At 43.5% G+C, this 14,882-nt stretch overlaps 1 protein-coding gene and 1 pseudogene across 1 annotated transcript in view; one reads left to right on the forward strand and one right to left on the reverse strand.

Moving 5' to 3' along the window:
• BACH2 (BTB domain and CNC homolog 2) overlaps positions 1 to 14,882 on the reverse strand; it is a 101,203-nt gene that overhangs the window by 2,749 nt on the left and 83,572 nt on the right. The window lies entirely within an intron of this gene.
• Positions 8,420 to 8,536, forward strand: LOC136637310 (5S ribosomal RNA; annotated as a pseudogene).

Here is a 14,882-nt window from a genome sequence, read left to right on the forward strand (position 1 = left end):
TTTCAGCAGTATTCCAGGTTGATCTGCTGGTGCAACTATTCACTGAGCTTGCCAAAGTGCTTTTTCTGAAGAATACTTTGTTCTATTACTAGTCAATAGAAACAAACAGCGGCCAACTTGATGGGACTCACACAACTGAATAGCAGAGCTCAATCATACTAACACTTCTCCATGCTTTATCATAACACCACTACATTGGCTCTCAGAACAATTAGTCTCACAGATCAGTTTTGAGTTATTTTATTTATTTATTTACTGGATTTATACCCCACCTAGAAGGGCAATCAAGGTGGCTAAGGAAAGAGTTAAGGAAATTTACTTTCTGTGGCATAAGGAAGTTGTGTTTTCTTTTTCTGGTTAGTTGGCTGTAACTTTTGACGGAACACAGAAAATTCAACATGATTTGAAAATTCATTACATTCTGCATTAAATTACACACACACACACACACACACACACACAGAGGTTTCCACATTTTTAGCCAACAGTGGTGTCACCCCCCTGATAGTGTCGCCCGATATGGTCCGGAAAAGAGTTGAAAAATGAAATAACAGAAATATATGGTGCCATCATGTTTGGAATACTGTATATTGCTCAGGCTACCTTAGCTCACAAAGAAGGTCATAGATGTGAAAGGAGTAGAGATGAGGAAGCTAAATTTACCTTCCTGACAGCTAGAGGTGTGATATTTTTTGGTAATAACAAAATAAGAACACACAACACTGCTTTCTGCACTTCTCATTTTTGTAAAACAAACAAAAAAACCCACCCAGAAATCTGCAAAATAAAATAAAATAAAAATTAAAAATAAAGTAAAAATAAAAAGGTTTTCTAACCCCTCTACATTTTGGTCATTATAGGCTGGTTGAGTTAGACTGGGGGGAGGGGGGGTGCATGGGTAATGACTGTGGCTGCACCTGCTGATACTATACCATCTATGTTACTGCCGAGTACACTTTTAAATCAATTATAATTTATAAAAATGCACCCTTGGAATAAAAACACATAATCTGAACCCTTTCCTTCTTGGGAGGGAAAAAATGAAATCTGAAAAAAATAAAAACTTTAAACGCATTTACTTCCAACAAAAGCAAATGGAACACTCTAGTCAGAAAAAGGAGCACTTGTATAAAGTTATGAATAATATGGAGAGAGAATTTGTTCCGTCTCATTTACTACTTAAATTCCTCGAATTGAGGGCACATCAATGCAATTGGATTGGTAGCAGATTTCAGGACAGATAAAACAGAACACTTATTCAAAACAATGAACAAACTAAAATACAGAATTCACTATCACAAAATGTACCATCAATAGCTTAGATGGTTTCAAAAAAGAATTAAACAGATTCACCAAAAATAGCCATTAACAGACTCAATACCCATGAAAACTAGGTAGAATTCTATACTCAGTATTTCTTTGCTTTGTCCATCACTACCTTCATGATATGCTGCTCAGCTTTTAGCCACCTGGTTGGCTATTATTGGATGGTGGTAGACCTTATTCTGATCAAGCAAAACACATTTAAGAATGTGCAAACATAGGAAGCTGCCCTATTCAAGATCAGACTATTGGTTCATCTCTAGCCCAGTATTGTTTAGACCAGTGGTTCCCAAACTGGTGGGTTGCCATACCCACTTAAGGGGAGTAGCCTGGAAAAAACAGTCACAATGGTGCCACAGTGATCGTGCCGCCTCCAAAAGCTAGGGGCATTATCAGGATGGTGCCGGGGGTTCACAGCCCCCCCCCACTACTGTAAACGGCTCCGATCAGAGATTGGAATTCACTTCCGGTTTTCGAAAACTGGAAGTGAGTTCAAACTCAGATCGGAGTGGTTTGTGGTGACAGGGGGCTGCAGAGGTGGGCTGTGGATCCCCCTGCGCCCTCCCGATGGCTGGCGCTACTCCCCAGGTAAGTTTAAACCCCCCTTGGTCATGGAGGCACTGGAATTGCTGTGGCAACATCACCACCCCAGTTCCCACCAAGACTTACAGGGTTCCTAACTACCTCAAAGGAGTTTGAGAACTTCTGGTTTAGACCGATTGGCTGTGGTTCTCAGGGTAAGGATAGGGACCTTTCCTACCTCTGCTACCTGAGATCCTTTCAGCTGGAGATGCTGCAAACTGAATCTGGGACCTTCCGCATGAAAAGCACGTGCTCTACTGCTGAGTTATTGCCCGCATGAAGGTCAAATCACAATGAATCAATTAGCATCCTGTGTATCGTGGCACAGTTTACATGCAACACAGCTGTATTCTCTGAAATATCATGAGGGTGTATTTGATAGCGTCACTATTCATGTTGACCAAGAGGTGGCAGCAAGAAGACATTGAAGTTTCATCAAAAGAGAAAGGCAGTGTTTAAATACGGGCAACAAAGGCAGGCCTACCAATGCTTAAAATTCTTGAGGGAAGACTCCTTTGATAGTTGAAAGTGGATTTTAACGCCTTCCAAGTGCACCTGTCAAATATGTGGTAATAAAACCACTGTGTGGGAAGCTCAAAAAGCCAATAAAATCCCCCTACAAATAAATATTGTACAAACTAAGTTTGGCATTCACTACAGTACAGGTTCTTCACATAGCAAAGCAAAAGAATAGTTATTTTGTTACAATCCTTTGCACTATGATTTAAACCCCCCCCCCCCCCAAACAATGGCCTTTTGAACACATCTTATCTTTTAACACTTTCTGTGAACTGGACTTCACTCTCCTGTGCCACCTGTGAAGTTTTGACCCATGATGCCATACGGCCCCAGAGATGGCATTATATCAAAATACCTTGGGTCAGTTTGCTATGGCATGAAAGACCATGAAAACACTGCCAGGGAAAACAGTGCTTTTGCTTAAATATACAGTGGCTGACCTTAGACATGGTGATGTGGACAATCACATTGACAGACTGCTCACTAGCGATATGAAGAATGTTTCATTTCCTTTTCATACCCTTTGGACTACAGACATTTGGTTAAATTTTCAAACTACAACAAGCACTTAGGCAAAAACAATTTCATTTCTAATCCTACTCCCAGGAAGGCAACCCCCCGTCCCCAAAAGAGCTGGTGCGCCTCTAACAGCTGTATGGTAGGCAAAAGCAGGTAAGACGTTTCCTGGCATGGAGAAACAGCAGCTGAATCTTTTTGCATCCCTTCATCTCTCTGTATCATGTACCTCAGGGGTGCTCACACTTTTTTGGCTTGAGAGCTACTTTGAAACCCAGCAAGGCCCGGAGATCTACCAGAGTTTTTTTACAATGTTCGCGCCATCATAACATATAATATTTATGTGTACAATGTATGTTGGTGTACCTTGCATAACCGCATAAGCCAATATTGCACAACACAACATAATTAACTATAAACATTTTTTGTAATTACTTGAGTTTACTTTGATGACTTGCACTGAAGTGAATCAGCCAAGGATGCATAGTCCGGACAGTAGCAGCTGACAGCCAGCCTCAAGCACACTTCCAAATGTTCATCAGTCATGGTGGAATGGCACTTGGACTTAATGATCTTCATGTAGGAAAAGGCTGACTCACATAAATAAGTGGAGCCCTTCCTGCCTCAGGTGCTCTTATATCCCTGAAGGCCCTATTGCCTTCAAGTGGCTGCAGCTGTGCAGCACACTCTGCTGGATGCCCAGGCCTTACTCTTAAAGGGGCCACTGCTGACACCACATCTACCTCCTCACCAGATCTTCCTCGATTCCAATACAAGCGGGGGGACGGGGAGCAGGTCTCTATACAGACCAGTGCAAAAACAAGGGAAAGGTGTGAGGGAGGGAAGATCTCTATATAGGCATCACAGCAAGACCAGTGCAAAACCCCTTGCACACAGGACCAACAGATGGAAGTTGGGGGGGGACAGATCTCCATACATACCAGTGCAAAAACAGGGGAAAGGTGTGGGGAAGGGAAGATCTCTGTATAGACATCACAGCAAGACCAGTGCAAAACCCCTTGCACACAGGACCAACAGATGGAAGTTGGGGGGGGGGCAGATCTTCATACATACCAGTGCAAAGGCAGGGGAAAGGTGTGGGTGAGGGAAGATCTCTGTATAGACATCACAGCTAGACCAGTGCAAAACCCCTTGCACACAGAACCAACAAGTTGGGGGGGGGGGCAGATCTCCATACATACCAGTGCAAAAACAGGGGAAAGGTGTGGGGGAGGGAAGATCTCTATATAGACATCACAGCAAGACCAGTGCAAAACCCCTTGCACACAGAACCAACAGATGGAAGTGGGGGGGGGCAGATCTCCATACATACCAGTGCAAAAGCAGGGGAAAGGTAAGTCAGCCCCAGTAGATGCGTAGACGGGAGAGAAGCCTGCCAGCGGCTCCTCTCCCAGGGAGGAGCCTGCCAGGTGCTCACTCCCTGGGCTGGCTCCCTGGGCTCACAAGCCTGCCAGGGGCTCACTCCTAGGGATGCGTGGACGGGAGAGAAGCCTGCGATCGACTCATTTTGCCTCGAGATCGACGGTAGCTAGCGATCTACTTACTGAGCACCCCTGATGTACCTGTTGAAGACATAGGAGGCCTGCCTGCAAGATAACACTTGCAACTTAGCTCTGACGGGCATCATTATTTTCCTGGGTTCCTACAGCTGCTCTTATTTCCTCCCTTATTGCCTTAACATCAGACAGCCGAATCCTAACCTAGTGCAGCCAGGCTGCATGGCCAGCACTGTATCCAGTACAAGTTAGGAAGTAGCTGGAGATTACTCTGGGCTAAGGGGTTATTTTTCTCCACACCCTGAATGACGCTCTAGCCAGTCCTATGGGGTTACTCAGATCTCTACCAGCTATATAGCTGGCAGACGCCTGAGCACCCTGGTGTAATGTTCACCGGGCCGGCAGGGAGGTTAGGATATGGCAGATCTCACTACCAATCCTACAATCCTCTGGGTTCAATACACTCCATTCTGCCCTCCTAGGCCAGAAACACCCCCACCCTGCCACCAAAACCCCCGCTCTCCACCCTCTCCTAGTTCCTGTACTGCTTGGCATGAAACTCACCTCATCTGGCAGACAGGGGCTTGGATCCAGTGCTGGCGGGCTGGCGCAGGCCTTCCCATCAATGCTGCCTCCTCAAGAGTCATTTATGGTGCTTTAAAACTTTATGGTGCTTCCTCACAAGTCGTTTAATGCTTTATGGTGCTTTTATGGCTCGTGCCAGTGTAGCAACCACTGAGCCAGCACTTCCCAGAGACAGGATTATGCTCTGAAAGTGTGTGCAATTTTAACTTTCTCCATAATACACAATTACCTGAAAGCAGGAACGATACATGCAGATCTGGCTATAACAAAACTGAGGGTGGATTTAGACAATACTTATAAAATGAGCACAGTTATTCTAGGAGAGCATACCTGTGGGGCATTTGACACATTACAGCTGGATCTCGGTATCCACATGGGATCCATTCCTGTATTCCCCATTGATATGGAAACCCACGAATATGCAAATCCACGGGTTGGTCAGTTATTACCTCCAGACACAACCAGAGAGGTATCTCTGGATGCGACCATAAGTAGCCTCAGAAAGGCTCCTGGATGTGACCAGAGAACACCTCCAGTTGCATCAAAAAGCTCAGGTCAAGCCTTCCACCGTGGGTTCGGAACATGTGGTGAGTTAAATCTACTTGTCTTGAACCCATGGATTAGGAGGTTGGACCTGTATGTTTCTGATGTGCATGTTTCAAAAAGTGTTTATATTATTACTTTATTCATAAATAAGTACTTTACAGATCCCTGCTCACAACCAGGGCTTTCCACCATGTGTCCACAATATCTGAAAACTCCATTTTGCCACCTGGGATGGGTGAAAAATCCTGGTAAAAAAGTGTTAAGGACCAGTTTTCAAAACAGACCACTCTTCAGAATAGACCACTCTTATAATATCCATTAGGGACTGTCAATGAACTATGGGGATGTGATAAATGTAATGTGTATTAACCCCACCATTGTAACTGCTCTACTCACTCTAAATGGCAAGGAATGAAGCCCATTGCTACATAGAATCAATGGCTGCAGCAGAAGAGAGAGATTCAGGCCAAAACTAAGCATGTTGACTTGAAAGACATTCAGTGGGGCTCATTCTCAAAAAAGTGAACACAGGATTTCAGCCATAGAAATCAGAGAACCCAGAACAGGAAAAACAACAACATTCTTTCCAATGTTTGACCTGTGTGTCACCAAGAAAGCTATGTATTAAACAAAAAGTTTCATTTTGTTTGTCCCCCAGTCTCCCCTAATAAACTAAGGATGACAACAGAGGGAATGTGACAGTGGGTTTCTTCTATACCTGTTTAACAAACACAATTTGAAGTTGAAGGAAAACTATTGTCTACCTCTCAGGATGGGACTTTTATAGTCTAGGGTAAAAGCCGTCCACCCTCTAAGTAACACTACAAATCTGGCTTCTATTGACTTTCTTCTAGTGCATCACCTTATACTAATCTCCACCTTTGCTATATTTATTTATTTAGCGCATGGCAAATTCCCGATCTGTCTCGTCATTTGGGCCTGAAAAGGCCCGTTTTGCTTTTCCATTGCCATGTTTTAGAAAGCCAGGAATTCTGTGATGTGTCTGGCTGCCAGCTGATTGCTAGTTCATTTAGTTCACACTTTCGTGCTATTCAGGGTGCACCATGAGGTGCACCTTTGCTATAAAAAAAAATAAAAACAACACAACCCTACATTTTCCTTTTACTTCCTGGCAAGGGGCCTGTGTCCTTCAACTGGGGACAGAATGGAGCAACTGTTGGACTTTATATTCTGCAAATGAAGGGACAGCCATTGTCTCTTCTTCCTGGGTGCACAGCTGAGATCTTGACTAGCACCTAGGGAGGCTAATCCACACTAAATCTGCCTAATTTCTTTTGTACTTCATTTTAGGCCGAAAACTACAGACTTTGGAGGCTTCACACCATGTTCTACCAACCCCCCTACATCTTTGCTTGGCTTCACATCCAGCCTGATGAAGAGTTTTGTGGAATTCAAAACCCAGCTTAATATTTGGCGTTTTCTTGATTGATCCTAATCCAGGTATTTCCAGATTGTACCTTTTTTGTTTGTGTAAGTAACGGATGACTTTTACTGATGACAGTACTGGCATCTCCAGATGCATAAGTCACTAGTCACCTACACGTATAAACATTTACAGGTCATGAAAGTCTGCAAAAGCACTTGGAAAGACTTGCAGTTTTCTAAATGTGTGAGAACATTAAGATTTTAGCTCAGCTATTCCTGCACCCACCAAGAAATAGATCCAGATTACCCATTTAGGATCAAAGTAACTGATGAAAATGGGAGCAGTTTGTCCATATACTTTTCAAAAAGAAAAGATACAGATATTGGAAATAAATCATTTACAGCATTCCAAAGCTGCAAGGTTATCCCTTCTTTCAAAAGTAATGCTGACAGAGAGGTAAGGATGCAATGAGATCACTGACTTTGGATTGGCTGTAGATAAAATCGTTTGGTAGATAGATCTATGCCCATATAATCTGGGAAAGTCAATTTAGTGTTTTCAAGCATCTGTCAAACATTAACAGACCTTGAATAATGTGAGTGCAGTCTAAATTAAGAGCATGCTTTGCAAATAAAAAAACAAACTTTGGTCAATTGGGGTCATGTAGACAGTAAACACTTTCCAACAAAGAATGAAGCATTTCAAGTTGGGAACCATGGCAGTGGCTTCCTAATTTCAGCGTGGTGTTATAAGCAGCAACTACCTGCTAAAAAAAAGGAACTTTGAAGTCTCAATATTTTATTTAATAGTTAATAGCTGTACATTTCTCCTCCAGAATATTGCCTTTAATAAAATCATAAAGACATGCTTGTGTGTCACAACAATGTCCTTCTTCTTGGGACAGTATAGCTCATAAATCCCACAAGTCTAGACAAGTACACATGTCTCCCCAATTTTAATGTCATTGCTCTTCACAGTGGCTTGCATGCGAAGTGACACATTTCAATGACAAATGCTTCAGTTACCCTTGCAACAAATAAAAAAGCATAGAACTAAAATAGAATAAAATAGAACTGCTCCAAGAGTGAGGGATTTCCCCCTTCACTATTGCAGGGATAGGTAGATGTTGCAGAAGATTAGACCAGACCTTCCAAGCTACCACTCTCAAAACTGAATTCAGCTCCCTCCTCCCCACACTTTTGTGATACATAAGCAGGAACTAGACTGTAACCCACACCATCCCAGGTACTGCAACAGGTGGTCCTCTGCCTACCACCATATTCAGGTAACTGCTTGGTTGTATAAAATAGCTATCGCAGATCATGTTTTCTTCTAATCATGCAACACAGTACCTGTTGGATGGTTCATTTTCACATTTCAAGTGAAAATTAACTACCTCTTCAACTAAAGATAAAACCTCACATGATGACAGAAGTGTCATTAGGTCTTCAACTGTTACCCTGCACATGCCTGATCTTGTCTGATCTCGGAAGCTAAGCAGGGTCAGGCCTGGTAAGTACTTGGATGGGAGACTGCTTGGGAATACCAGGTGCTGTAGGCTTATACCATAGACTAAAGGTTGCCAACCAACCAACCATTAGGTCTTCCAATTTAAAAGACAAACGCTGTTGGGGGGGGGGGGATTCAAGATTGGGATCCTGGAATGAGGTGATAGAGTATTTAGGGTCCAATCCTATCCAACTTTCCAGCGCCGATGCAGCCATGCCAATAGGGTGAGTGCCGCATCCTGCAGTGGGGGGGGGGCCAGTCACAGAGGCCTCCTCAAGGTAAGGGAATGGCTGTTCCTTTACCTCGGGGCTGCACTGAGGTTGCATTGACACTGGAAAGTTGGATAGGATTGGGCCCTTAATCCTTTCCCTTTGCACACTGATCCTGATGACAACTACACCCTCCTCCCCAGGTTGCTAAGAACCTTGAGAAGGAAGTTCCCATGGACACAAAATACCATGCCTTAGTCCCAAATGTCACTCATCGTGCATAGACATTTGTAAGGGGTAGGGAAACATACTAAATAAAATAAATCAAAATAGCTCGGGATAGGAAACACAACCTAAAAAGACTAGAATATTTCATCAAATGTAAAGCTAAACAAAATTATCATTAAAAATATTTAAATACCACTTTTGAACAAACAGGTTCATAAAAGGGTTTACAAAGCAAAATAAATCAATAAATGATTCCCTGTCCCAAAAAAGACTCACAATATAAAAAGATGCAGAAAAGTAACCAGAAAACAGCCGTAGGAAAACATGCTGTGTTCGGGTAAATAGGGAGAGTTGGTCTTTCCCCACTAAATGCAAGAAAATCACCATTTTAAAAGATGCCTCTTTGCTCAGTTAACACAGTTCCAGAATAAGCAGTATTCATACGTTGTACTATGTTCTCTTAAATGTTAGGGACAGGTGCTTACCTGCATAACTCTGCTGAGGTTACCTGAATTATTCCGAGTTATTTCTTACAGTATGTGCGTGCACACACACACACACGCACACACACAAGGCCATTTGAAATGCAACTGGACACAAATGCTTTTGGACTGTCAAGAGCCCCTGGTTGGTCTTCAACGTTCTCAGCAGACCAACTAAATTGTTTCACAGCACTGCCTTTGAGAAAGATCTCTTTTGAAAATGGAACTTACCAGCCCCACTTTAGGAGGTGTTCTTAAATATAAAAGGCAAGATGAAAATGATTCCCTTGGATATTAACAGTTCTCAGAAAGTGGTCTGCAAATGTTTTCTGCCCTTATTTAATCTTCTCCAGGAAATCTTTGCTTTTAAATTTTATTAAGTTTAGATTTTACTTGCAGGGATCCAAAGGGAATATGAGAAAAAGACAAACACCAAACCAATTGCGTTTGAAGCTACCAAAAGGATATTGGTGAACAACTGAGCAGAGATCAATTCCTATTCTATAAAAATTTATAAACGACTTCCCAAATGATGTGCTAAAACATGCATTAAGCTTTAAGCATATTCCTAGTCTGCATTAAACACTTAGGGTCTAATCCTGTCCAACTTTCCAACACTGCTGTAGCCATGCCAATGGAGTGTGGGCTGTATCCTGAGGTGGTGAGGTAGTCATGGAGGCCTCATCAAGATGAGAATGTTTGTTCCCTTATCTCAGGGATACATTAGCAATGGAAAGTTGGATAGGATTGGGCTCTTAGTTTCTTTAAACAGTCTCTGAGGGGCTGAAAGGAATAGGAAAAAAAGAAAAATGTGGTAAATATGTCAAGCAGACATCAATGGCCTGAAACATTTTGGTGTCAGCAATAGAAAACGCCCTTCTGATAGCAAAAATACTGTACATTATACTCATCTATTGCCTTTTCACAGTGCTCAGTTTCAAGGCCTGAGGTGCTGCCTCACTTTATGGCCTGGGAGGGCTCATCCTGACAACATCTGACTTGCAAAATTCTTTCCTGAATAGTCATGTGTCTCTTTGATCCATAAAACTATTCTGAGAAAGATAATCTCTCCCTCCTTTCTAAGAAACCTGGCCAAGAAAGAAATTAAAAACCTCTTTCAGCTCCTGTCCCTGTATAATTTCATATACCTTAGTCCTAACACAAGTTCCTGCACGGGTTTGTTCAACCCAAAGGAAGGAAATAGCAGCACAAACAAAACCTTTCCCCTATTTAACAAAATGCCAATTCACACAGGGTCACTGTGATAGGAAATGAAGACTGGGACTTTTTTCTACTGAATACTAATAATACTCTGGGATCCATTTCAAAACGAAAGAGTTCAAAGTGTAGGTGGTTTTCACAGAAAACACAAACACACACGTAGACATGACAAAGAGTTCTGTCCCTACTGCAACAGTTAGTGATGATGGTTGGTATTGATAATAGTTGGTACTGATACATACCAAATCAGCTGGTGGTAGGCTTTCTCACACACAAAAACACACAGGGTTGGTTCACACAGTAGCTAACTCCTGGTTCTATGTCTAGTTAAGAATACAGCTTTAGCCATTATCAGCCTGTGGGTGCAACCCAGAAGTGCCCTTGGGCCGATGCAAGTCCCTTGTGCTGGCTTAATGTCATTGCGAAAGTGCCATAAAGCACTTTTGCGCCAACATAAGGGGAGATAAGCTGGCGCACAAAGGTGCACCAGCCTCCTTGCACTGATGCGGGCCCCACAGAAAAGTGAGTTGCATCGGCCGAGCTTGGCTGGGGTGAACGGGGTGAATCAGGGTGAACGGGGAGGGTGGGTAAGAGGTAAGAGGAGGCGTTTCAGGGTGGGGGAGGGCCGGCAGCGGACATTCCCAGGGGCAAGAGGGTGGGGAGCAGAAGGAGGGGCAAAGATCCCACACTTATGCCAGATTCTAACCCCGTTCCTGGGCAGCCCAGGGCAGTCCCAGGATGCTCGGATTTGCCCCACCTCATGAGCCACTTCCTGCAGTGGCTCTCCCTGTATACCCCCTTATCCCTGGGGTAAGGGGGAAAGTTTCCCCTTGCCCCTGGCTGAGCCTCTGGCGGCCTGAAACTTGAGCTGAATACAGTGCAGGCCTGCTGGCTTGCCTGTTCCAGCATAAGTTAGGATTGGGCTGTGTGTGTGCTCTATCCCCATCCCCACCACTATTCTGCTTGCACAATTGGGAAACCTGGCTTGCGTGAAGCTGGCTTGCGTGAATGTGATTTAACAAACCAGAATGTAAAACCAGAGTTTGAAGCTGATTCAACATCCTGGTTTGTAAGCCAGAGTTGAACTACTTATCCCTCCTTCATGAACGTAGCTAAGGAGGGGACAAGGGCGGAAGGCCACAGTTACCATGCCAGAGGAGGTGTTGCATGCAGCCTCTCCATGCCTCAGAAGGCCTCCAAAAGGCATTTCTGGTTTTTGCCGGAAACTGGAAAGTGTCTTTCGGAGGCCTCCAGAAGGCCTTCTAAGGCTGTGGGGAGGGGGTATATGAGATGTATGGGGGTGACAAAAATGTACATGCCTCCAGGTTCCAGATGCCCTAGCTATACCACTGCTCTGCTTCACATGAGCTAAAGAATTGTGACTGAAAGAAGCCAAGAAGTAAAAGTCATGGTATAGGGAGGGGGAAACGTGTGGGTTCATCAGGTTTCAGGTTGCATGCCCAGTCCTAACTAACCAGAGACAGCTGATCAGGTGAACCGACTGACAGAGTTTGCAAAAATCAGAGTTGGATCCTCACTATGCTCTGTGGACAGAAGCTTCTTCCAGTTCATGAACTGAAGGTGAAGCTTGCTTCACCTCACACCATGTGTGCATATCTGTGGTATCTTAAATTTTGAATTAATGAGCATCACTGAATTACAGAGTAGCCTATTACACATTTTCCCTAAGATTTGGAGAGCCAAATGGCAAAGTCAAAAATATCACATGGTACAACTTGGTCTGTACCATGTGGGAAGTTTAGAATGCAAGATAGCATGTTTGAATATTCCCCACTAGGAAAAAAAAAAATCTCTGTTCATGGAAAGCTAGCATATCAGGGGAGAAGAGCTCAAGTTTACTCACTATCTATGAACATTTACCACATGCAGGGAATTTCTTATGTGGAAGAACATTTCATCATGCAATTACAAAACCACATTTTGAAATGGTACAGTCTCAGACAGACCTGAACACTAGATTTGATTCTGCCATAATGAGGAGGTAGAAAACATTTACCACAGTTCATTCTCTCTTGCTCTCTGCTATACTGTCAGTTTAAAGGTGTTCCATGTGTCAGTTATTGATGAGGATGGCATATATGCTCTGCCTGAAAACACAGTATGGAAAGATGTTCTTAAGGTACTGTATTTAATGCAAAAATCAGTTTCTCCACATCAATAAGCCACTAGTTAGGCAACTCAAAACTGTTAAGGCTTTATTGGACAATATCTTACAGGAGGGAAAAAAAGGAGCACAGGCTTTCAGTTTTCATGAAATCAGGCACATGCATTACCTGACTGCAGCTATTACCACTTCCATGCCAATTAATAATAACCATAGGTGCTATTTGGTGATGACTATAGGACCATAGTGTACAAACTTTGTTTTTTACACTAGTGTACATGTTTTTTGAGGACAAAATAGCAAAAGGATTCTGCATCATACCATGAATCAAGTGGTGGACCAAGGAATCTTTTTATCACTTAAACTTGCAAAAACATTATTCACGATCCCCGAGTGTGATGCAGAGACTGGGAAAACAAAATATTGGGGGGGGGGGGGGAGAGGGAGGACAGGAACAAAGGCAAACCAGGAGAACATTTCCATTTAAGAGTTTGTTCTCAAATGTGGGAGCAAAAAAACAAAAACAAAAAAACCAAGTAACATTGTCCCAAGCAAGCACTTGATTACTGCTGTTCATTCTCAACCATGTTTTCTTCCTTCCTTCTAATCTGCACTGTATAAAATGATTATAGGAGACTGTTATAGAGAAACCCTAAGAATATAAGAGCAGCCCCACTGGATCAGGCCATGGGCCCATCTAGTCCAGCTTCCTGTATCTCACAGCAGCCCACCAAATGCCCCAGGAAGCACACCAGATAACAAGAGACCTGCATCCTGGTGCCCTCCCTTGCATCTGACATAGCCCATTTCTAAAATCAGGAGGTTGCACATACACATCATGTCTTGTAACCTGTAATGGATTTTTCCTCCAGAAACTTGTCCAATCCCCTTTTAAAGGCATCTAGGCTAGACGCCAGCACCACATCCTGTGGCAAGGAGTTCCACAGACCGACCACACGCTGAGTAAAGAAATATTTTCTTTTGTCTGTCCTAACCCGCCCAACACTCAATTTTAGTGGATGTCCCCTGGTTCTGGTGTTATGTGAGAGTGTAAAGAGCATCTTCCTATCCACTCTGTCCATCCCCTGCATAATTTTGTATGTCTCAATCATGTCCCCCCTCAGGCGTCTCTCTTCTAGGCTGAAGAGGCCCAAACGCCGTAGCCTTTCCTCATAAGGAAGGTGCCTCAACCCAATAATCATCTTAGTCGCTCTCTTTTGCATCCTTTCCATTTCCACTATGTCCTTTTTGAGATGTGGCGACCAGAACTGGACGCAATACTCCAGGTGTGGCCTTACCATCGATTTGTACAATGGCATTATCATATTAGCCGTTTTGTTCTCAATACCTTTTCTAATGATCCCAAGCATAGAATTGGCCTTCTTCACTGCCACTGCACATTGGGTCGACACTTTCATCGAGCTGTCCACCACCACCCCAAGATCTCTCTCCTGATCTGTCACAGATAGCTCAGAACTCATCAGCCTATATGTGAAGTTTTGATTTTTTGCCCCAATGTGCATGACTTTACACTTACTGACATTGAAGCGCATCTGCCATTTTGCTGCCCATTCTGCCAGTTTGGAGAGATTCTTCTGGAGCTCCTCACAATCACTTCTGGTCTTCACCACTCAGAAAAGTTTGATGTCGTCTGCAAACTTAGCCACCTCACTGCTCACCCCTGTCTCCAGGTCATTTATGAAGAGGTTGAGAAGCACCGGTCCCAGGACAGAACCTTAGGGCATACCTCTTTTCACCTCTCTCCATTGCAAAAATTGCCCATTGACACCCACTCTCTGTTTCCTGGTCTTCAACCAGTTCTCAATCCATGAGAGGACCTGTCCTCTAACTCCCTGACTGTGGAGTTTTCTCAGTAGCCTTTGGTGAGGGACCGTGTCGAACGCCTTCTGAAAGTCCAGATATGTCCACAGGTTCTCCTGCATCCACATGCCTGTTGACCTTTTCAAAGAATTCTAAAAGATTTGTGAGGCAAGACTTACCCTTACAGAAGCCATGCTGATTCTCCCTCAGCAAGGCCTGTTCATCTATGTGTTTTGAGATTCTATCTTTGATGAGGCATTCCACCATCTTACCCGGTATAGATGTTAGGCTGAGTGGCCTATAGTTTCCCAT

This window comes from Tiliqua scincoides, chromosome 1, assembly GCF_035046505.1.
Source record: "Tiliqua scincoides isolate rTilSci1 chromosome 1, rTilSci1.hap2, whole genome shotgun sequence".
In the NCBI taxonomy this organism is placed as follows: Eukaryota; Metazoa; Chordata; class Lepidosauria; order Squamata; family Scincidae; genus Tiliqua; species Tiliqua scincoides.